Source organism: Somniosus microcephalus, unplaced genomic scaffold (assembly GCF_052327205.1).
Source record: "Somniosus microcephalus isolate GS21.2 unplaced genomic scaffold, FLI_Smic_1.0 unresolved_chr3, whole genome shotgun sequence".
NCBI classification, from domain to species: domain Eukaryota; kingdom Metazoa; phylum Chordata; class Chondrichthyes; order Squaliformes; family Somniosidae; genus Somniosus; species Somniosus microcephalus.
The window spans coordinates 30,150,606-30,176,074 of NW_028225181.1; positions in this window are offsets into that span (position 1 = coordinate 30,150,606).

Genomic DNA, 25,469 nt, shown 5'->3' on the forward strand with positions numbered 1-25,469 from the left:
TGAGGAGAGTAGCAGAATTCAGGAGAACAGAGACAGACTGGTGAAATGTAGTAAACAGAGAGGAGAGTAGCAGACTTCAGGAGCACAGAGACAGCCTGGTGAAATGTAGTAAAAAGAGAGGAGAGTAGCAGACTTCAGGAGCACAGAGACAGGCTGGTGAAACGTAGTAAACAGAGAGGAGAGTAGCAGACTTCAGGAGCACAGAGACAGGCTGGTGAAATGCAGTAAACAATGAGGAGAGTAGCAGACTTCAGGAGCACAGAGACAGGCTGGTGAAATGTAGTAAACAGAGAGGAGAGTAGCAGACTTCAGGAGCACAGAGACAGGCTGGTGAAATGTAGTAAACAGTGAGGAGAGTAGCAGACTTCAGGAGCACAGAGAGAGACTGGTGAAATGTAGTAAACAGAGAGGAGAGTAGCAGACTTCAGGAGCACAGAGACAGGCTGGTGAAATGTAGTAAACAGAGAGGAGAATAGCAGACTTCAGGAGCACAGAGACAGGCTGGAGAAATGTAGTAAACAGAGAGGAGAGTAGCAGACTTCAGGAGCACAGAGACAGACTGTTGAAATGTAGTAAACAGAGCAGAGAGTAGCAGACTTCAGGAGCACAGAGACAGACTGGTGAAATGTAGTAAACAGAGAGGAGAGTAGCAGACTTCAGGAGCACCGAGACAGACTGGTGAAATGTAGTAAACAGTGAGGAGAGTAGCAGACTTCAGGAGCACAGAGACAGACTGGTGAAATGTAGTAAACAGAGAGGAGTGTAGCAGACTTCAGGAGCACAGGGATAGACTGGTGAAATGTAGTAAACAGAGAGGAGAGTAGAAGGCTTCTGGAGCACAGAGACAGACTGGTGAAATGTAGTAAACAGAGAGGAGAGTAGCAGACTTCAGGAGCACAGAGATAGACTGGTGAAATGTAGTAAACAGTGAGGAGAGTAGCAGACTTCAGGAGCACAGAGACAGACTGGTGAAATGTAGTAAACAGTGAGGAGTGTAGCAGACTTCAGGAGCACGGAGACAGACTGGTGAAATGTAGTAAACAGTGAGGAGAGTAGCAGACTTCAGGAGCACAGAGACAGACTGGTGAAATGTAGTAAACAGAGAGGAGAGTAGCAGACTTCAGGAGCACAGAGACAGACTGGTGAAATGTAGTAAACAGTGAGGAGAGTAGCAGACTTCAGGAGCACAGAGACAGACTGGTGAAATATAGTAAACAGAGAGGAGAGTAGCAGACTTCAGGAACACAGAGACAGACTGGTGAAATGTAGTAAACAGAGAGGAGAGTAGCAGACTTCACAGCACAGAGACAGACTGGTGAAATGTAGTAAACAGTGAGGAGAGCAGCAGACTTCAGGAGCATAGAGACAGACTGGTGAAATGTAGTAAACAGAGAGGAGAGTAGCAGACTTCAGGAGCACAGAGACAGACTGGTGAAATGTAGTAAACAGTGAGGACAGTAGCAGACTTCAGGAGCACAGAGACAGACTGGTGAAATATAGTAAACAGAGAGGAGAGTAGCAGACTTCAGGAGCACAGAGACAGACTGGTGAAATGTAGTAAACAGAGAGGAGAGTAGCAGACTTCAGGAGCACAGAGACAGACTGGTGAAATGTAGTAAACAGAGAGGAGAGTATCAGACTTCACAGCACAGAGACAGACTGGTGAAATATAGTAAACAGTGAGGTGAGTAGCAGACTTCAGGAGCACAGAGACAGACTGGTGAAATGTAGCAAACAGAGAGGAGAGTAGCAGACTTCAGGAGCACAGAGACAGACTGGTGAAATGTAGTAAACAGTGAGGAGAGTAGCAGACTTCAGGAGCACAGATACAGACTGGAGAAATGTAGTAAACAGAGAGGAGAGTAGCAGACTTCAGGAGCACAGAGACAGACTGGTGAAATGTAGTAAACAGAGAGGAGAGTAGCAGACTTCAGGAGCACAGAGACAGACTGGTGAAATGTAGTAAACAGTGAGGAGAGTAGCAGAATTCAGGAGCACAGAGACAGACTGGTGAAATGTAGTAAACAGAGAGGAGAGTAGCAGACTTCAGGAGCACAGAGACAGACTGGTGAAATGTAGTAAAAAGAGAGGAGAGTAGCAGACTTCAGGAGCACAGAGACAGGCTGGTGAAATGTAGTAAACAGAGAGGAGAGTAGCAGAATTCAGGAGCACAGAGACAGGCTGGTGAAATGTAGTAAACAATGAGGAGAGTAGCAGACATCAGGAGCACAGAGACAGGCTGGTGAAATGTAGTAAACAGAGAGGAGAGTAGCAGACTTCAGGAGCACAGAGACAGGCTGGTGAAATGTAGTAAACAGTGAGGAGAGTAGCAGACTTCAGGAGCACAGAGACAGACTGGTGAAATGTAGTAAACAGAGAGGAGAGTAGCAGACTTCAGGAGCACAGAGACAGGCTGGAGAAATGTAGTAAACAGAGAGGAGAGTAGCAGACTTCAGGAGCCCAGGGACAGACTGGTGAAATGTAGTAAACAGAGAGGAGAGTAGCAGACTTCAGGAGCACAGAGACAGACTGGTGAAATGTAGTAAACAGAGAGGAGAGTAGCAGACTTCAGGAGCACAGGGACAGACTGGTGAAATGTAGTAAACAGAGAGGAGAGTAGCAGACTTCAGGAGCACAGAGACAGACTGGTGAAATGTAGTAAACAGAGAGGAGAGTAGCAGACTTCAGGAGCTCTGAGACAGACTGGTGAAATGTAGTAAACAGTGAGGAGAGTAGCAGACTTCAGGAGCACAGAGACAGACTGGTGAAATGTAGTAAACAGAGAGGAGAGTAGCAGACTTCAGGAGCACAGAGACAGACTGGTGAAATGTAGTAAACGGAGAGGAGAGTAGCAGACTTCATGAGCACAGAGACAGACTGGTGAAATGTAGTAAACAGTGAGGAGAGTAGCAGACTTCAGGAGCACAGCGACAGACTGGTGAAATGTAGTAAACGGAGAGGAGAGTAGCAGACTTCAGGAGCACAGAGACAGACTGGTGAAATGTAGTAAACAGTGAGGAGAGTAGCAGACTTCAGGAGCACAGAGACAGACTGGTGAAATGTAGTAAACAGAGAGGAGAGTAGCAGACTTCAGGAGCACAGAGACAGACTGGTGAAATGTAGTAAACAGAGAGGAGAGTATCAGACTTCACAGCACAGAGACAGACTGGTGAAATATAGTAAACAGTGAGGTGAGTAGCAGACTTCAGGAGCACAGAGACAGACTGGTGAAATGTAGCAAACAGAGAGGAGAGTAGCAGACTTCAGGAGCACAGAGACAGACTGGTGAAATGTAGTAAACAGTGAGGAGAGTAGCAGACTTCAGGAGCACAGATACAGACTGGAGAAATGTAGTAAACAGAGAGGAGAGTAGCAGACTTCAGGAGCACAGAGACAGACTGGTGAAATGTAGTAAACAGAGAGGAGAGTAGCAGACTTCAGGAGCACAGAGACAGACTGGTGAAATGTAGTAAACAGTGAGGAGAGTAGCAGAATTCAGGAGCACAGAGACAGACTGGTGAAATGTAGTAAACAGAGAGGAGAGTAGCAGACTTCAGGAGCACAGAGACAGACTGGTGAAATGTAGTAAAAAGAGAGGAGAGTAGCAGACTTCAGGAGCACAGAGACAGGCTGGTGAAATGTAGTAAACAGAGAGGAGAGTAGCAGAATTCAGGAGCACAGAGACAGGCTGGTGAAATGTAGTAAACAATGAGGAGAGTAGCAGACATCAGGAGCACAGAGACAGGCTGGTGAAATGTAGTAAACAGAGAGGAGAGTAGCAGACTTCAGGAGCACAGAGACAGGCTGGTGAAATGTAGTAAACAGTGAGGAGAGTAGCAGACTTCAGGAGCACAGAGACAGACTGGTGAAATGTAGTAAACAGAGAGGAGAGTAGCAGACTTCAGGAGCACAGAGACAGGCTGGAGAAATGTAGTAAACAGAGAGGAGAGTAGCAGACTTCAGGAGCCCAGGGACAGACTGGTGAAATGTAGTAAACAGAGAGGAGAGTAGCAGACTTCAGGAGCACAGAGACAGACTGGTGAAATGTAGTAAACAGAGAGGAGAGTAGCAGACTTCAGGAGCACAGGGACAGTCTGGTGAAATGTAGTAAACAGAGAGGAGAGTAGCAGACTTCAGGAGCACAGAGACAGACTGGTGAAATGTAGTAAACAGAGAGGAGAGTAGCAGACTTCAGGAGCTCTGAGACAGACTGGTGAAATGTAGTAAACAGTGAGGAGAGTAGCAGACTTCAGGAGCACAGAGACAGACTGGTGAAATGTAGTAAACAGAGAGGAGAGTAGCAGACTTCAGGAGCACAGAGACAGACTGGTGAAATGTAGTAAACGGAGAGGAGAGTAGCAGACTTCATGAGCACAGAGACAGACTGGTGAAATGTAGTAAACAGTGAGGAGAGTAGCAGACTTCAGGAGCACAGCGACAGACTGGTGAAATGTAGTAAACGGAGAGGAGAGTAGCAGACTTCAGGAGCACAGAGACAGACTGGTGAAATGTAGTAAACAGTGAGGAGAGTAGCAGACTTCAGGAGCACAGAGACAGACTGGTGAAATGTACTAAACAGAGAGGAGAGTAGCAGACTTCAGGAGCACAGAGACAGACTGGTGAAATGTAGTAAACAGAGAGGAGAGTAGCAGACTTCAGGAGCACAGAGACAGACTAGTGAAATGTAGTAAACAGAGAGGAGAGTAGCAGAATTCAGGAGCACAGAGACAGACTGGTGAAATGTAGTAAACAGAGAGGACAGAAGCAGACTTCAGGAGCACAGAGACAGACTGGTGAAATGTAGTAAACAGAGAGGAGTGTAGCATGCTTCAGGAGCACAGAGACAGACTGGTGAAATGTAGTAAACAGAGAGGAGAGTAGCAGACTTCTGGAGCACAGAGACAGACTGGTGAAATGTAGTAAACAGAGAGGAGAGTAGCAGACTTCAGGAGCACAGAGACAGACTGGTGAAATGTAGTAAACAGTGAGGAGAATAGCAGACTTCAGGAGCACATAGACAGACTGGTGAAATGTAGTAAACAGAGAGGAGAGTAGCAGATTTCAGGAGCACAGAGACCGACTGGTGAAATGTAGTAAACAGAGAGGAGAGTAGCAGACTTCTGGAACACAGAGACAGACTGGTGAAATGCAGTATACAGAGAGGAGAGTAGCAGACTTCAGGAGCACAGAGACAGACTGGTGAAATGTAGTAAACAGAGAGGCGAGTAGCAGACTTCAGGAGCACAGAGACAGACTGGTGAAATGTAGTAAACAGTGAGGACAGTAGCAGACCTCAGGAGCACAGAGACAGACTGGTGAAATGTAGTATACAGTGAGGAGAATAGCAGACTTCAGGAGCACAGAGACAGTCTGGTGAAATGTAGTAAACAGAGAGGAGAGTAGCAGACTTCAGGAACACAGAGACAGACTGGTGAAATGGACTATACAGAGAGGAGAGTAGCAGACTTCAGGAGCACAGAGACAGACTGGTGAAATGTAGTAAACGGAGAGGAGAGTAGCAGACTTCAGGAGCACAGAGACAGACTGGTGAAATGTCGTAAACAGAGAGGAGAGTAGCAGACTTCAGGAGCACAGAGACAGACTGGTGAAATGTAGTAAACAGAGAGGAGAGTAGCAGACTTCAGGAGCACAGAGACAGACTGGTGAAATGTAGTAAACAGTGAGGAGAGTAGCAGACTTCAGGAGCACAGAGACAGACTGGTGAAATGTAGTAAACAGAGAGGAGAGTAGAAGCTTCAGGATCACAGAGACAGACTGGTGAAATGTAGTAAACAGTGAGGAGAGTAGCAGACCTCAGGAGCACATAGACAGACTGGTGAAATGGGCAGACACATGGCAGATACAATTTAACTCAGTGAAGTGTGAAGTGATACACTCTGGGAGGAAAACGAGGAGAGACAATTTAAACTAAATCGTACAATTTTTTTAAGGACTGCAGTTAGTGAGAGACCTGCGAGTTTATGTGCACAAATCTTTGAATGTGGCAGGACACATTAATAAGATCGTTAAAAACACATAGAGGATCTTTGGCTTTTTAAATAGAGGCTTAGTGTACAAATGCAAGGAAGTTATTCTAAACCTTTACAAATGACTGGTTGGGCCTGAGCTGAAGTATCGTGTCCAATTATGAAGGACACCAAGGCCTTGTAGCAGGTGCAGAGGAGATTTACGAGTATGGTACCAAAGATGAGACATTTCACTTATATAGAGAGACTGGAGAAGCTGAGATTTCTCCCCTTGGAGCAGAGCAGGTTAAGGGAAGATTTAATATCGGTGTTGAAGGGTTTGGATAGAGTAGATAATGAGAAGCTGTTTCCAGTGGCAGAAGGGGTGGCAACCATCAGACACTGATTTAAGACAATTGCCAAAAGAACCACAGGAAAGATGACGATCATTTGTTCCACACAACGAGTTGTTGTGATCTGGAATGCACTGCCTGGAAAGGTGATAGAAGCATGTTCAATAATATCTTTCAAAATGGAACGGGATCAATACTGGAAGTGAGGGATTTGCAGGGCTATGGGAACAGAACAGGGGAGTGGGACTAATTGAAGATGCCTTTCAAAGAGCCGGCACAGGCATAATGGACTGAATGGCCTCCTTCTGTAATGTATGATTCTGAGATAACAGAAGTCATTGAGACATTATCTCATTTGTAGAATCGGCGTTCTGCAGTTTTTGAGCCAGATTCTAATCGTTACTTGTATTCTGATAAAGGCAACATCCGAAAATCAAACACATTGGGCTGGTGAGACAAAGTGTGTTGATAATATTGTTATTAGATTTGAAATAACTGAAATCATGAAATAATTATTAGACCAAAGGTAGGGGCCATGAATGTAAGATAGTCACCAATAAATCCAATAAGGAATTCAGGAGAAACTTCTGCACCCAGAGAGTGGTGAGAACTCACTACCAGAGGAAGTAGTGGAGGGGAATAGCGTGGATGTATTTCAGGGGACGGGAGGTAAACAGTAGAAGGAGAAAGGAATAGACGGTTATGTTGATCGAGTTAGATGAAGAGGGGAGGAAAGAGGTTCACGTGCAGCATAAAGATAGGCATGGCGCAGATGGGCTGAATGTCCTGTTTCTGTGCTGTATATTCTGTGTATTTGTTGAGCGGAGCAAGAGGCCCCGCTCTGATCATAGGCTTAGTCGGGATTCAATAAGTGAATTATAAACCATTGATTGTATTCTTATTTTTTTGGCCCAGATATTCGGGTCTCCACGGGTGAGTATGCATGGGGTACTCACCCGTAGGCCCCATGGAAGCGCCGGTTTCCTGCATGCACTGCGCATGCATGGGAAACGCGCACTTCTGATCCTCTGAAAGAAGGGGTTCAGAGATCGAACGCGTGCACAGGAGAGGCTGCGTGTGTGCATAGACTGAATTTCCTTTACAGGTTTTCCCGGGAAGGTAAGTCTCCAGAATTTACACAGAATTTGTAAGGCCTGCTTTTTACATACTAAGTGGTGAATTAATTGAAATTAAAACATTTTTTCCACAGGTTTATAATTTTAAATGCTTTAAAGCAAGGTAAGTTTATTTTTCAAAAATTTTAATTGTTGTTTAAAATAGCTATTTCATGTAATTTATAGTTTGTTTAAAAAATGAGATATTTAAAAAAAAATTATTTGAAGATTTAGTGCTGTGTTGGGGCCGTAGTTTTTATAAGTTTTGACAGGTCTTCCTGTCAATCATATGAATGGAGCATTCCCTGCTCCGATTGGCTCCCCATGGCCCAAGTGATCCCAGGGGAAGGCATCGAACGAACTGTGCCCCTGGGATACGCAAGCACTGTGCGCTGGCAGCTGGCGCATGCCCAGGATCAGAATCCTGCGTAGGCCCACAGCTCAATGGCCGGTGCGCAAGGCAAGGAAGCCCCCGAACCGAATTTCTGGGCCATTATTTCTATTTATTTGTTCTCAGGATATGTGTGACGCTCACAGGGCCAGCATTACTTGCACATCCCTGGTTACCCAACAGAAAATGGTGGGCCATCCTCTTGAGCCGCTGCAGTCAGTTTGGTGAAGGTGCTCCTGTGCTTATTGCCCCTTTGATGCCAATTGTAGGAATCAAACTGTTATCGTGGGGTGAAATGTACTTACGGTAGAACACTAAAGACAAGATAACGTTTGGCATTTTGGGGATTCAATTCCTTTACTGTACACTTGGGAATGAATTGGGGCTGAACACGAGGATGGGAATTTTATAAGCAAAGCGTTGCCAGACGGGGAGCCAATGAAGGTCGGTGAGCACAGGGTTGCTGGGTGAATGGGACTTTGTGACCGGGACTTGGTGAACGGGACTTGGTGCGTGTTAGGACATGTGCAGGCGAGGATTGGTTGACCACAGGTTTACAGAAGCTGCGATGTGGGATGCCAACCAGGAAGGCATTGGAATAGTCGTGTCTAGAGGTAACCAAGACATGGATGTAGGATCCAGCAGAAGATGAGCACAGGCAGGAGCGGAGAGGGGCGATGTTATGGAGAGGGCCGTAGTGGTCTTGCTGATAGAGAGGATATGGGGTCGGGGGCTCAGCTCAGGATCAAATATGCGCCCGAGGTTGTAAAATGCCGGGGTTCAGCCTCAGACTGTGGCTGAGCAGAGGGATGGAGTTAATGGCTGGAACCTGTTGAGGTAGTTCACGATTGGAACTGGCCGCGACACCTCCTGTGGTTCAATAGCAATGCTCAGCACTGAACCATGAAGGAAGTAGCCTTGGAACCTGAACTCAGCGAGAGGCAGAACATTCTGGGTGATCAGAAAGACGTTTGTAATAAAAGGACTGTCCAACACAAACACTATCTCTGAATTTAATGGTCAGAAATGTGAGGTGTGGGGAATAGAAACGTTCGATAAATAAACTGCTGCCCCGGTAGGTACAGCACAAGGTAGATACAGAGTAAAGCGCCCTCTAAACTGTCCGATCCATCAGTCCAAGGTCAGTTACAGCATGGGTTAGATACGGAGTAAAGCTCCCTCTACACTGTCCCATCAAATACTCCCAAGCTATGTACAGCACAGGTTAGATACAGAGTTAACCTCCCTTCAAATTGTCCCAGAAAATACGCCCAGGTCAGGTTTTGCTCGGATATAATACAGAGTAAAGCTTACTCTACAATGTGCGATCAAACCCTCCAAGGACATTTACAGCATGGGTTAGATACAGAGTAAAACACCCTCTACACCGTGCCAGCAAACACTCCCAGTGCAGGTACAGCACAGGTTAGACCCAGAGTAAAGCTCCCTCTACACTGTCCCATCTAACTCTCCCAGGGCATGTACAGCATGGGTTAGATACAAAGTAAAACTCCCTCTACACTGTGCCAGCCAACACTCCCACTGCAGGTACAGCACAGGTTAGATACAGTGTAAAGCTCCCTCTACACTGTCCTATCAATCACTCCCGGGCATGTACAGCATGGGTTAGATAGAGAGTACAACTCCCTCCACACTGTACCATCAAACAATCCCAGGGCAGGTACAGCACAGGTTAGATACAGAGTAAAGCTCCGTCTACACTGTCCCATTAAACACTCCGAGTGCAGGTACAGGTACGTCACGTGTTTGATACAGAGTTAAGGTCCTTTTACACTTTCCCATCATAAACCTCCAGGGCAGTTTTAGCACTGGTTAAAACAGAGTGCAGCGCCCTCGAGAATTTTCCAGCAAACACTCACAAGGCAGGTGCAGCATGGGTTAGATACAAAGTTATCTCCCCCCCTCTCCTACAACAATCCTCTTCCCCAATCCAGCGCTCCCCGTATCTCTCTCTGTCGCTCTCGCTCGCTCGCCCTCTGCCTCTCTTTCTCGCTCGCCCTCCCTTCCACCCTCTCTCTGCCTCCCACTCTCCCGATCTCTATCTCAATTCTGCTCTCCATCTCACTCCTGCTCTCTGTCCCCCTCCCGCTCCCCATGCCATTCCCGCTTAACGTATCACTCCCACTTTCCAACCCACTCCCACTCTCTGTCTGTCTCCCGCGATATGCCTCACTCCTGCTCTCCATCTCTCTCTCTCTGTCTCTCTCTCTGTCTCTCGCTCTGTCTCTCTCTCTCTCTCTGGCTCTCTCTCTCTCTCTCTGGCTCTCTCTCTCTTGCTCTCTCTCTCACTCTCTCCCTCTCTCTCTCTGGCTCTCTGTGTCTCTCTCTCTTTCTGACTGTCTCTTTCTCTGACTACCTTTCCCTGTTTGCCTTTCTCTCCCTCTCTGTCCCCCTCTGTCCCTGTTGGTCTCTTTCTCTGCCCATAATCTCTGTTTATCTGTCTGTTTGTCTTTCTCTGTCTCCTCCTCTTACATATCTGCTCTTGTATTCGTCTCTGTCTCTCTCACTATCCCCGTGTCCCTCCATCTTCTATGTCACTCCCTTTCAAGCTACACCTCCCTCTAACACTATTTCTATTTCTCTCACTCGCAGTCTCTCTATGTCGGTCTCTATTGCTCACTCCCAATATGTGTCTCTCACACCCTCCCCGCTCCTCCTTCTGTCTGCTCCCTCCCCTGTCTCCCCACACCGGACTCTTTTCCTTTCCTTCGGTCTCGCCTTTTCTGCCTCTCCCTCCCCATCTGTCTTTTCCCATACCACTGTACCTGTCTCTTTCTCTCTGTCTCCTTCTTACTCTCTGTCACTCTCTCTCTCTCTGTCTCCCTCACACTCTCTGTCCCAATCGGTACCTCTCTGTCTATGTATCTATTACTCTGCCTACTGCTCTCACACTGCATATTTCCTCTTCTCTCACTCTGTCTACCTCTCTTTCCCCGTCACTGTCACTCTCTCTATTCTATGTCTAAATCTCTATCTCGAAGTTTCTCTCCCCCTCTTACTATCTCCCTCGCTCACGCTCTATCTCTCATTCTTTCTTGTTCTGTCTCTCTTTCTCGCTGTCCCCCACTTTGTCTCACTTACTTTCATTTCTTACTCTCTCTCTCTGTTTCTATCCCTCACTCTGAATATCTCTGTCTCTCCTTGTATCTGTTTTATTCCCCCGCTCTCATGCTATCTCTCTTCCTCTCAGTCTGTCTCTGTCTCTCTGCCCCTCTCTGTTTCTCTGTCTCTCTTATATACACCCTCTTTCTGTCCTGTTTCCCTCTTTCTGCATTAAATTCGATAAATCCCAAGGACCGGATGAACTACATACCAGGGCTTTAAAAGAGGTGGTCACTGGAATAGTGGACGCATTAGTTCTCATCTTCCAAAATTCTATAGATTCAGGAACGGTTCCTGCAGATTGGAGGATTGCAAATGTAACCACACTATTTAAGAAAGGAGGAAGAGATAAAACGGGGAACTACAGACCTGTTAGCCTCACATCAGTAGTTGAGAAAATGCTGGAATCTATTATAAACGATGCAACAACTGGGCAATTAGAAACTGATAGTAAGATTGGGCAGAGTCCACATGGATTTCCTGTTTAACAAACCTATTGGATTTCTTTGAGGATGTATCTAGTGGAGTACACAAAGGGGAACCGGTCGATGTGGTTTATTTGGGTTTTCAGAAGGCCTTCGATAAGGGCCCACACTAGAGGTTAGTGAACAAAATGAGGGCACATGGAATTGGCGGTAATTTACTAGCATGGATTGAGAATTGGTTAACAGACAGGAAACAAAGAGTAGGGATAAGCTGGTCTTTTTCAGGGTGGCAAGCTGTGACTAGTGTGGTACCGCAAGGATCATTGCTGGTGTCCCAGCTATTCACAAACTATATCAATGATTTGGATGAGGGGACTTAATGTACCATTTTCAAATTTCTGATGATACACAGCTAGGTGGCAATGTCAGTTGTGAAGATGATGTGGAGAGGCTTCAAGGGGATCTAGACAGGCTCAGTGAGTGGGCAAGATCATGGCAGATGGAATGTAATGTGGATAAATGTGAAGTTATCCACTTTGGAAGAAAAAAATTAAGGCAGAGTATTTCCTCCATGGTGAAAGATTGGGGAATGCAGAAGCTCAACGTGTGTCCTTGTAAATGAGTAAATGAAAGTCAATGTGAAGGTGCAGCAAGTCATTAGGAAGGCAAATGATATGCCGGCCTTCATCACACGACAATATGTGTACAGGAGTAAAGAAGTCTTACCACAATTATATAGGGCCTTGGCGAGACCACACCTGTGTACAATTTGGTGTACAATTTCGGTCTCCTTAGCTAAGGAAGGATGTACTTGCCTTAGTGGGAGTGCAACGGATGTTCATGTGATTGATTCCTGGGATGGCGGGACTGTCGTATCTGAAGAGATTGAATAAACTAGGCCTGTATTCTCCTGAATTCAGAAGAATGAGAGGGATATAGGGAGAAAGCAGGGACAGGGTACTGAATATAGATTATTAGCCATGATCTCATTAATTGGCGGAGCGGGCTCGAGGAGCCAAATAGCCTACTCCTGCTCCTAGCTTCTATGTTTCTATGAAGCATACAGCATTATTACAGAGCTTGATAGCTGGATGTTGGGAGAATATTTCCCTTGGCTGGGGAGTCTATAACTAGGGGCGAGAGACTCAGGATAAATGGTAGACCATTCAGGACTGAGATGAGAAGAAATTTCTTCAAACAGAGGTTGGTGAATCTTTGCAATTCTCTACCCCAGAGAGCTGTGGAGGCTCAGTCACTGGGTATATTCAGAACAGAAGTCGATGCATTTTTGACTTGTAATGGCATCAAGGGATAAGGGGATAGGGCTGGTGAACGGAGTCGATGCAGATGATCTCACTCTCTGCCTCTTGTATTTTAGCCTGTCTCCTGTCTCTCTCTATGTCTGCCGCGCTCGCTGTGTTTCACCCTCTTTTTCGCCCTCTGTCTCTCTCTCTATCTCTATCTGTCTCACTTTCTCTAGCGTTCTCTCTCCTTGTTTCACTCTCACTATGTTTCTCCCTCCATCTCTCTCTTTCAATCTCTATGTCACTTTCTATCTCTGCCTCTCTCTCTTTGCCATTCACAATCAGTCTGTGTCTCACTCTGTACATCTCTCCATCTACCTCTCTCCCCTCCCTGTCTATCCATGTATGATTACGCTGTCTCTCTCTCTCTGTCTTTCTCTCTCCCCATCTTTGTCGCTGTAGCTCTCTCTGTCTCTGTATCTGTCTCCCTATAACTCTCGGTCGCTCTGTCTTTCTCTCTCTCTCTCACTCTGTCTCTCTATTTCTGTATTTCTGTGTTTCTGTCTCTCCATGCATCCGTCTATTGCTCACCCTCTGATTCCACTTATCTCTGTCTCGCTTTATGTCTCTCTCTCCCTCAATCTATGTTCCTGTCCCTCTTACTGCCTTTCTGTGTCAATGTCTCTCTGTCTCTCCGCCCCAGTATCAGCTCCTTTATATCTCTCTGACTCCAGCTATCTTCCTCTGTCACTCTATACATCTCACTGCTAGCTGTCTTTCTCTCTCTGTGTTGATGTGTTTCTCTGTCTCTGTATGTATCGCACACTGTCTGTCTCGCTTTTCTCTCTCTCTCTCTCTCTCTCTCTCTCTCTCTATCTGGCAGTATGTATGGCTGTCTATATCACTCTCCTTCTTTGACTAACTGTCTCTATTTGTCTTTCTCTCCCTTCGTGCCTCTCTGTCCCTTTTTGTCTCTTTCCCTGCCCATAATCTCTGTTTATCTGTCTGTCTCTGTCGCTCTCTCTTTCTCTGTCTCATTTCCTCTTGTCTCGGTTTCTGTCTCTCTCACTATCCCTGTGTCCCTCCATCTTTTATGTACCTCCCTCTCTAGTTCCACCTCTGTCTAACAATATTTCTATTTCTCTCTCTCGCAGTCTCTCGCTGCCTGTCTCTAGTTCACTCCCAATATGCGTCTCTTATCCCCTCCTCTGTCTACCCCACCCCTAGCCTGACCCTCCCTCTGAATGACCCTCCCCGACTCTCTTTAACTCGCTCTGTCTCCCTCACTGTCTCTCTCTCCCACTGCCTCTCATATCAATGTCCATGTCTCGTTCTCTCCGTCTCTTTCTTGCACTCTGTCTCTCTCCCTCTCTTTCTGCTCTTCTCTGTCTCTGTGTGTCCGCCGCTCTTTCGCTCTCTGTCTATTTCTCCCTTTCTCTCCTCTTCTCCCCTGCTCTCTCTCCCTGCCTCTGTTTCTCAGAATCTGTTTCTCTGTCTCCCATTTCCTTTTCGATCTCTATCCTTATGCCTCCCTCTATCTCTGTCTCCATCTTGGTCTCTCTTTCTCCCCCTCTATATCCATCTCTTCTCCATCTCCCTCTTTGTCTCTCTCACTGTCTCCTTTTCTGTCTCTCTATATATATCTGTCTCAATCTGTCTCAATCTCTATTCCTCTCTGCCTCTCTTGCTCTCTCTCTCTCTGCCTTGTCAATCAGTCTGTGGCTCACTCTGTACATCACTTCATCTATCTCTCTCCACTCTCTCTGTCACTGCATGTTTACTTTCTCTCTCCCTGTCTTTGTTGCTTTAGCTGTCACTGCCATTATATCTCTCTCCCTCTAACTCTCGGCTGCTCTACCATAAGAACTCTCTCTCACTCTGTCTCTCTCTCTCTCACTCTTACTCTGTCTCTCTATGTCTCACTTTCTGTCTCTCTCGCCCTCTATGTCCCTCTCCCTGTGGGAGCCTGTGGACAGCATTGCGATCCCGAGCAAGCACATCTGCAGAATTGTTGAGCAGTAGTACGAACTGCAGACATTGCAATGCATCAGGGAGGGGGAGCGTTATCTGGACACTTTGATCCAGGAGGCAATTAAACCCTTTAGGTTAAGTAGTACTTTAGAGTTCGTCAGTGGTCAGGGACAGGAGGGTTTAACTGCGAGTCAGGAAGGTGTGATGGTCTATGATGAAGTGATGGAGGAGTTTCAGCCCTGGACATTTTCCAACGGGTAGTCACCGAGTATGCTCCCCCTACACTGTCCCATCAAACACTGCCAGGGCAGGTACTGCACGGTTTAGATGCAGAGTAAAGCTTCCTCTACACTGTCACATCACCCACTCACAGGGCAGGTACAGCACAGGTTAGATAGAGGGCTAACCTCCCTCTAATTTGATTCTTTAAGCAAAAAGCTCAGATACAGCATGTGTTCAATGCAGCGTATAGCTCCTTTGACACTACCGAATGAAGCACAGCCAGCTCAGGTACAGCATGGGATCAATAAAGAATAAATATCCCTCTACATATATGTGTCACACACTCCCGGGTGAGGTACAGGCAAGGTTTGTCTACGAGTTAAGTTCCGCTCAACATGTCGCGTCAAATGCCGAGACTGATGGCAGATGTTGAACAGCTCCCACTTTCTGGTTAGATTCTCACCTCGGCAAACTCCTGGATGGATAGGATTCTGGGTAAAATTACTCACTTTCCAATCATTGTTGAATCTTCCAGTTTTATCCCGTCTCTGACACTGGGGGTCTTGGGCCCACCAGATCCGCTCTGTGAACCCAACGACATTTCTCCAGTCCCAGTGGGTGTGGCGATGATTTGACTTCTCTCTCACCATTTTCCTGAGGTATGGCTCACTCCCAGAGACTGTCAATGGAAAAGTGATTGATATTACTCCCATAATCTGAACCTGGAATGCAGTGGGACTGTTTTTGTCACTGCGATTATGTTCAATTTGAATATATTTGCGATTAATGAGTGTGTTTTGATACTTACTTTAATGTTAAATATTGCTGCTTTCTGTCATTGCCCTGTTTATTGCGACTAAACTCACTGCTACTGTCAGCTGTCACTCCATCAACTTCGACACTGACATCTCATTGATGGGCCGAAACCAGGGTTGGAAACCTGTCGCCAGTTGACATCACTCAGGAACCAGGAGCCAATCACACAGCAGCCAGGAGTGATGTCACAAAGCAGCTGGAGCTCCTCCCACTCGAGATGACACCGGGTCACATTGACCAGGCTCTGCTCCTGATGTGCTGCCCTACTGGGGATGAACACAGGGTGTACAATCAGCCCCGTCTCCAACCCCGCTTCCCCTCATAGAATCATAGAATGATACAGCCCAGGAGGAGCCCATTCGGCCCATCTTGTCTGTGCTGGCTCTTTTAAGAGCTATCCAATTAGGGCCAGTACACTGCTCTTTCCCCAAAGCCCTGCAACTTTTACTTCAGCTTCAAGTACTTATCCAATTCCCTTTTGAAAGATCCTGTTGAATCTGCTTCCACCGCACTTTCAGGCTGTGCATTCCAGATCAGAAGAACTCGCTGCGTAAATAATGTTTTCCTCATGTTGCCTTTGGTTCTTTTGTCAATTACGTTAAATCTGTGTCCTCTTGTTACCGACCCTTATGCCACTGGAAACCGTATCTTCTTATCAACGCTATCAAATCTCTTCAGGATTTTGAGCATCTCTATCGAATCTCCCCTCAAATCCTTGCCCCAAGTTAACCAGTTTCTCCAGTCTCTCCACGTAACTGTAGTCCCACAACCCTGGAACCATTCCAATAAAACTCATCTGCACCCTCTACAAGGCCTTGACATCCTTCCTAAAGTGGCACCGAGAATTGGACACAATACTACGAGCTGTGGCCTGAACAGTGATTTATAAAAGTTTAGGATAATTTCCTAGTTTTTGTATGCAACCTGTAAAGAATAAGCTAAGGATCCCGTGTGTCATTTAAACAGCTTCCTCAACCTGTCCTGCCACCTTCAATCACTTGTGTACATATATGGTTCGGAGCGATCATAATATGATCGAATTCTTCAATAAGATGGAGAATGAAGTAGTTGACTCAGAGACTAGTGTTAAATAAAGGTAACTGCGATCGCCTGAGAAGCGAGTTGGGTGGGATCGTTTGGGGAATGGCACTCAAAGGGTTGACGGTGGATAGGCAATGGCAAACATTCAAAGACCGAATGGATGAGCTACAGAATTTGTTCATCCCAGTTTGGCATAACAAAAAACGTGACTCAACCGTGGCTAACAAGGAAAATTAGGAACAGCATAAGATCCAAGGAGAGGACATATGAATTGGCAAGAAAAAGCAATAATCCTGAGGATTGGTAGCAGTTTAGGATTCAACAAAGGAGGACAAAGGGATTAATTAAGAAAGGGACAATAGAATATGAGAGTAAGCTATCAGGGAACATAATAACTGAATGTAAAAGCTTTTATAGATATGTGAAGAGAAAAAGATTGATGAAGTCAAACGTAGGTCCCTTGCAGCCAGAATCAGGGGAATTTATAATGGGAAAGAAAGAAATGGCAGAACAACTAAATTCATACTTTGGTTCTGTCTTCACAAAGGAGGACACAAATAACCTCCAAGTGATGCCGGGGAACATAGGGTCTGATGTAATGGTGGAACTGAAAGAAATCAGTATTTGCAGGGAAATGGTGTTAGGGAAATTGATGGGACTGAAGGCCGATAAATCCCCAGGGCCTGATAATCTACATCCCAGAGTACTTAAGGAAGTGGCACTGGAAATAGTAGATGCATTGCAGGTCATCTTCCAGAACTCGATAGACTCTGGAACAGTACCCATGGATTGGAGTGTAGCTAATGTTACCCCACTATTCAAAAAAGTTGGTAGAGAAAAAGTGGGGAATTATAGACCGTTAAGCCTGACATCGGTAGTGGGGAAAAAGCTAGAGTCTATTATAAAAGATGTAATAGCAGAGCACTTGGAAAGCAGTGACAGGATCGGACAAAGTCAACATGGATTTACAAAAGGTAAATCATGCTTGACTAATCTACTGGAATTGTTTGAGGATGTAACTGGTAAAATAGATAAGGGAGAAGCAGTGGATGTGGTGTATTTGGACTTTCAGAAGGCATTCAATAAGGTCGCACATAACAGATTAGCGTGCAAAATTAAGGCGCATGCGATTGGGGGCAAGGTATTGACTTGGATAGAGAACTGGTTGGCGGACAGAAAGCAAAGAGTTGGAATAAACGGGTCGTTTTCTGAGTGGCAGGCAGTGATTAGAGGGGTACTGCAAGAATTGGTCCAAGGACCCCAGCTGTTCACAATATATATTAATGATCTGGACGAGGGAATTGGAAGTAATATCTCCGAATTTGCAGAAGACACAAAGCTGGGTGTGAGGGTAAGCTGTGAGGAGGATGTCGTGAAACTCCATAACGATTTGGGCAGGTTGGGTGATTGGGCAGAAACATGGCAAATGCAGTATAATGTGGATAAATGTGAGGCTATCCACTTTGGTGGCAAAAACAGGAAGGCAGATTATTATTTGAATGGCAATAGATTGGGAGAAGGGGAAGTGCAAAGAGACCTGGTTGTTCTTGTGCACCGGTCGCTGAAGGTAAGCATGCAGGTGCAGCAGGTGGCTAAGAAGGCAAATGGTATGTTGGCCTTCGTAGCAAGAGGGTTCGAGTACAGCAACAAGGATGTCTTGCTACAGTTGTACAGGGCCTTGGTGAGACCGCACCTTGAGTATTGTGTGGAGTTTTGGTCGCCCTACCTGAGTAAGGACGTTCTTGCCATGGAAGGAGTGCAGCGAAGATTCACCAGGCTGATACTTGGGATGGCAGGAATGACATATGAGGAGAGATTGTGTCGATTGGGCTTATACTCACTGGAGTTTAGAAGATTGTGAGGGGATCTCATCGAAACCTATAAAATTCTGTCAGGCCTGGACAGACTAGATGCAGGAAGGATGTTTCTGATGGCCGAGGAGTCCAGAACCAGGGGTCACAGTCTAAGGATAAGGGGTAAGCCATTTAGGACTGAAATGAGGAGGAATTTCTTCACCCTGAGAGTGGTGAACCTGTGGAATTCTCTGACACAGAGGGCGGTGGAGGCCAGTTCATTAAACATATTTAAGAAAGAGTTGGATATATTTCTTAAGGCTAAAGGGATCAAGGGATATGGGGAGAAGGCAGGGACAGGGTAATGAATTTGGATGATCATCCATGATCTCATTGAATGTTGGAGCAGGCTCGAAGGGCCGAATTGCCTACTCCTGGTCCTATCTTCTAAGTCTCTATGTTTCTATACGCTCCCAGGTCGCTCTGATCCTGTACACTCTTTAAAATTATACCATTTCGTTTATATTGCCTCTCCTTATTCTTCCTACCAAAATGAATCACTTCACACTTCTCTCTGTTAAATTTCATCTGGCCTGTGTCTGCCCATTTCACCAGTCTGTCTATGTCCTCCTGAAGCCTGTTACTACTCTCCTCACTATTTACTGCTTTTCCGAATTTCGTGTCATCTGCAAACCTTGAAATGATGCCTTCATACCTATGTCTAGCTCATTAATATATAACAAGAAGAGCAGTGGTCCGGACATCGACACCTGGGGGACACCGACACCTGAGGGACACCACTGCACAATTCCCTCCAGTCTGAAAAAACAAGCGTTTACCGCTACTCTCTGCTTTCTGTCCTTAGCCAATGTAGTATCCACACAGCCACTGCCCCTTTAACACTATCAGCTTTTTTGAATAAGTCTATAATGTGGTGCTTTATCAAACGGCTTTTGAAAGTCCATATACACAACATCGACGTAACTACCCTCATCAACCTTCTTCGTTAATTCATCAACGAACTCAATTAAGTTAATCAAACACGACTTGCCATTAACAAAGCCTTGCTAGCTTTCATAGAGTCATACTGGCACAGAAGGAGGCCATTTGGCCCACCGAGGCCATGTCAGCTCTCTTGAGAGCAATCCAGTCAGTCCCTTTCCACCGCTCTATCCCCGTAGCCCTGCAAGTTTATTTTCCTCAAGTGCCTATCCAGTCTCCCCTTGATAATTTTGAGTTTCTCCGCTTCCACCACTTCCGGCGACAGTATGATTTGGACAGGTTGGGTGATTGGCCAGAAACATGGCTGATGCAGTATAATGTGGATAAATGCGAGGTAATCCACTTTGGTGGCAAAAACAGGAAGACAGATTATTATCTGAATGGCAATAGATTTGGAAAAGGGGAAGTGCAACAAGACCTGGGTGTCCTTGTGCACCAGTCGCTGAAGGTAAGCATGCAGGTGCAGCTGCCGGTTAAGAAGGCAAATGGTATGTTGACCTTCATAGAGAGAGGATTCGAGTACAGGAGCAAGGATGTCTTGCTGCAGTTGTACAGGGCCTTGCTGAGACCACACCATGAGTATTGTGTGCAGTTTTGATCGGCTTATCTGAGGAAGGATGTTCTTGCCATGGAGGGAGTGCAGCGAAGGTTCAGCAGACTGATACATGGGATGGCAGGAATGACATATGAAGAGAGGTTGGTTCGATTAGCTTATATTTGCTAGAGTTTAGAAGAATGAGAGGGGATCTCATTGAAACTTATAAAATTCTAACAGAAGTAGACAAACTAGATGCAGGAAGGTAGTTCACGATGTTGCGGGAGTTCAGAACCAGGTGTCACACTCTGAGGATAAGGGGTAAGCCATGTGGGACAGAGATGAGGAGGAATTTCTTCGCCCAGAGAGTGGCGAACAATGGGAATTCTGTACCACAGAAGGCAGTTGAGGCCAACTCATTAACTATATGCAAGAAGGAGTTAGATATATTTCTTAAAGCTAAAGGGATCAAGGGGTATGGGGAGAAATCAGGGACAGGGCACTGAAATTGCATGGTCAGCCATGATCTCATTTAATGGTGGAACAGGCTCGAGGGGTCGAATGGCCTACTCCTGCTCCTATCTTCTATATTTCTATATTTCTATCATTGCCGTATGGCACTTCGGTATCATGTTAAACCACTATGCGGGGTATGTCCGTACTAAACTTTTCGAGCATGCCTTTAAGGGTTCGATTTCCCCACTCCACTAACCTGATGATTGTGGGTGGTGCACCACATGCAATTTGAAGGAGATTTTAATGAGTCTCTTGAGTTCTGAGAACATTTTGTCGGTAAAGTCTGCCCCTTGGTTACTATCCACCTGAATTGGTATTCCCCACCTGCAGCCCGTCTCACACAATAACAGTTTTGCTGCTGTGAGGGCTGTGCTCATTCTACAGTATTATTAGCCCGAAGGCGCCGTGACAAGGGGACCTATAAAGTCTATCTGTATGTGTCTCCAGTGTCCATCCAGGAGTGGCGGCTGTTGTAATAGCGCCCGAATGGAATGAGTGCCGGGATTATGCTGCAGGCATGAAAGGCAACTCCGAGCCCTAGATTCAAAATCACAATCGTAGCTCGGGCACCAGACCATGGCCGATAATTTCACCAGAGTGCTGTTTGCAAATTAAAGTTCTCCCAGGAATGGGCATGTAGTAAATCGAAAAATTTGCCTCCCATAGCCGGGGGGATGCAGGTGACGGAGACATCCAGGGCACTGTTGTACATGAAGCTAGGTAGCAGGGTCCCGGTCATATCCTGGTGAAGGGGGTGAGCGGGGCCCTAGGGTTTGGAACGTGTAAGTGCTGGCCCTGCTGGTGCCTTGCAATAATGACCCGGTATGTGTCGTACATACTTGCAAGGAGGCTAGATTGTTGGCCGGGCTTAAAGTTGATATGGGTAGCGGGTCAGGTTCCTGGGGATTATCGCGCAAACGGGCGTCTATGGCCGCCTGCTTTGCTGCCTTGTCTGCCATGGAGTTACCCCAAGCTAGTGGTTCCATGGAGCGGGAATGTGCCCTAAACTTTCCCAGATAGACATGTGCCGTACGTCCCCGCAACACCGTGTGCAGAACCCGGGAAATGACCGTGTGTAGCAAGGATTTACCATCGTTCGTGCAAATGTTATTCTGGGCATACAGGGGTATGGACAGCAAGGGTGTTAATAGCATAGGCACTGTCAAACCAAATTTTGATACTTTGAAAATGGTAATATGAATGGCATTGACGAGGGCAGCCAGCTCATTGTACTGTGCCGAATGAGGGGTACATTAGGATTGAATGACCTCATTCGGCAAAATAATGGCGAACCCGAAGCATGGTTTACCATCCTTGTGAAATGATGATCCATTGATAAAGGCATCCGATGCCTCCTTAATCAGTTCTGCCTTTACCAAATGGATGCCGAAGTCCAGTGGAGGAAGGGGAAATTTGTGTGGTGGTCGGCATATTGGAGACGATGAATGATTGTTTGGTTTGGGAGTGACTTCCAGGTCGCGCTGAGTCAGTTCCCATGTCCAATGGCTTAACCTGGTTGATGACACCAGCGAGGCTCGGGGCCGGAGCAACAGGTTCAGAGGTGAGTGTGGACACCCAGTTGAATCCCATGATGTCGGGGAAGTGTTTGATCGCGCAGAACGTGGCCAACAAGTGTCTTTCACAAGCAGATAAGTCTGTTCGTCGTCCCTTAAGATTCTGACGGCCGATGCAATAGGTAGCAGTCCGCCCTGTTTATCTTGGCATAGGGCGGCGGTTGGCTTTTCTCCGTGGCTCCGACCTCCATAGTTTGCTGGGATTGGGTGAAAGCAGACATGTGGCCTGAGCGACGGTTTTCTTCAATGGCGCCACTGCGTACAGGCAGCCCTCCATCCAGCCGAGTTGTACATGATGGCCATCTCCTTTAAGTAGATCATAAAGTGGTTCAGCAGTCTCTGCAAACCATGGAATGAAGGTCCGCTAATATCCCACCAGCCCAAGGAAGGAAAGCTTTGCGGTTGTTGAGGTGGGCAGGATAGACTGTGGGAGGTTTCGACCTTATGCTGGTCCAGGCTGATGCTGGATGCTCCGATTGGATGCCTGAAAAGGTAACACAGTCCTGCACCAATTGGGCCTTACGTGGGTGAACTTTCAGTCAAGCCCCCTTCAGTAGTCACGATAGTTCTGGTCGGAGAGATAGGTGCTGGGCACGGCATGTGGTAGCAAGCAAGACATTTTCAACATATTGACGCAAACAGGAAGGATGTGAAAAGCTCTTCAGTAACCGGGCCATACATTTGTTGAAAATTGTGTGTGCATCATGGAATCACTGCGGCAAGCACGTTCAGGTGCAACCCTGATCCTCGAAGGTAAATGCGAATTTAAACTGATATTCCTGTCTTACTGGGACACTCCAAAAACCATTAGAAACATCCAGGGTTGTGAAGACAGTACTTCCGCTGGGAATGTGAGAGAGTATGGTGGGTGTCCCCCGATCCACGCGGAGGTGACTGAATAAGTTTGCGGTAATCGATAGTCAGTCACCAGCTCTCGTCTGTTTTCCTAACTGTTCAAACTGGGGAGTTAGTTTCAAATGTGCCTTGGCGAACAACACCATGCTTTAAAAAAGACTCGATGATGCCTCGAATATACAATATGCTCTCGGCTGGATACTAGCATTGTTTTACAGCAGCATGTACCAGGCCGTTGATCTCCTCGGGCTCAATCATTCTTCTGCAATCATGGTTATGGGTTGTAAAAGCACCCGGGACAGACTCTCGGAACGCCTGCACCTCCGGGTCATCAGCGGTGGCTGGCTCGTACTCCTCTGTCTTTGTTAACGATGAATACTGAGTGCGTGCTATATAGAAGATTCGGGGGTCCGTTTTTAATGATCCACCAGATACAATTGTTGGCAAAATCAATCACCATTCAGTGTCTTTTTAACAAATCGCTATCCAGCAGTCTCTGCCCATTGTGCATAGAGATGGGAGACAGGATAGCGACCCGAACCCCATCCACGTCTAATACCAAAGGAAGGGCCCCCTGCTTGGTCCAATTGTCCATGCCCGAAAAAACTTGGGGCACGCCCTTTGTAGGAGCAGGGTGGGGATCATGAATGATGGTGCTGAGTGACTGGAGTCGAACATCAATTAATGACGACCTCTGGATTCAACAGTGCGGACTCCCAGTCTCCCACCACCATCGCATCGGAGAGGGGAAGTTGCAATACCCTGATTCAAAGGGGAGGTGGAAATTACGCCGTTGACTCGGGTTGCTGATGCACCACAGCGACTGGTCAGGCTCCCTGCCCGATGGTCAAAGACCGGGATGTTGCCTCCATCCTTTCTTGTCGTCATTCGAGTGAGCCGGGCTCTGCCTGTCTCGAGGGGTTGTGACCGTTGTTGCATTGATGGGTATAGTGACCAAGGTGGTAGCAGAGTTAGCAGTGACCGAAGCACTTTGCCTGGAGTTCCAGATGGCCCTGACTTTTCGTTAGGCAACGGACCCTTAACTGCAGCCTTGGCAGGTGTCCTAGGGACATTGGCACGATTCTGATCCCAAGCAGTCCTGGCACGGGTGCCTGCTTGTTCCCATGGGTGTCTTTGGAGACGTAAAGGCCCAGCGCGTTATGGACCAATGGCTGGAGGCCGTTCAAAAAGGGGTTTTTCAATCTCCGGTGGTTGAAGTAATCCCACAATTCACAATTCACAATTCAAATCGCTTTATTGGCATGATAAGTTACATCTTATGTTGCCAAAGCATCAAAATACATTTATGGTTGAGTACATAAACGCAGTTCTATTCATACAGTGTATAAACAGGTATATCCCTGAGTGTATAAATATACATTCGCATTGTTTATATATATTCTTTTCTTAGTTTACTGGTTGTCCCTCTGTTCATGGCAAGCTGTAACATAGTGTGCCGCCAGTGTTACACAGCTTCTCTCCTCTCCCAGTAGGAATGGGAGTTTTTGGTTGTCATTCAGATTTCTGAATTCAGGGCATATTTGTGAGAATTTTTGGTAGAAATTCTCCCTGATGCCCTGATATTTTCCACAGGCTGTGAGGAAGTGCATCTCTGTCTCCACTACTCCCTGACTGCAGTGAGAGCATATCCTGTCTTCTCTTGGCAGCCTGGTCTGCCTGTGTCTGCCTTTTTCGATTGCTAGGCTATGTTCGCCTCCACCGCCCCTGGTGTACTGGAAAATCTCATGGAGATTATGCACAAAGGCAGTCGCACTTTCGATAGGGCCCTGTTTGGTGTTCACTAGGACCAGGTGAAAACGAATGCCCTCCTACCCTAGTGTTTGGCCTAGTTCTAATTAAACCTCATATATTGTGCCCCCTCAGTATGTCCAGGTCCATTTGTAGTTTTCATCCTGAGGAACATGGATGCAGGAGATTCAGTGTGAAGTATTCCCCTTCTACTTCTGGGCGGGTGATTAACACTAAACCCCCATGACACTCCCCCGTATACTCTAAGCATGTATACAGCTCTGTATACCATACCACGTGATACCCCATTTGTATATTATACCCCGTGACACCCACCCTGTAGACTATGCCCCTGTGACACCCTCTGTATACTATAGCCCTGTGACACACACCCCTGTATACTACACCCCTTGATACTCCCCTGCACACTATACGCCTGTTACACCCCCAAATACTATAAGCCTTTGACATCTCCATGTATATTATACTCCTGTGACAGCCCCTGTATACTAGATGCCTGAGACACCGCCCTGTGTACTTTACCCGAGACTATAACCCTGTGACACCTCGTTGTATACTATAGCCATGTGCCGCCCACTGGATATAATACCCCCGTGACACCCCTGTATAAACTATCCCCATGACCCCCTGTATTCTATACCACAGTGATACGTCCCTGTATACCATACCCGAGTGACACCCCCTGTAAACTATAGGCCTGTGACACACACCCTGTATACTATGCCCCCATGACTACCCCCTGTATACTATAAGTTTG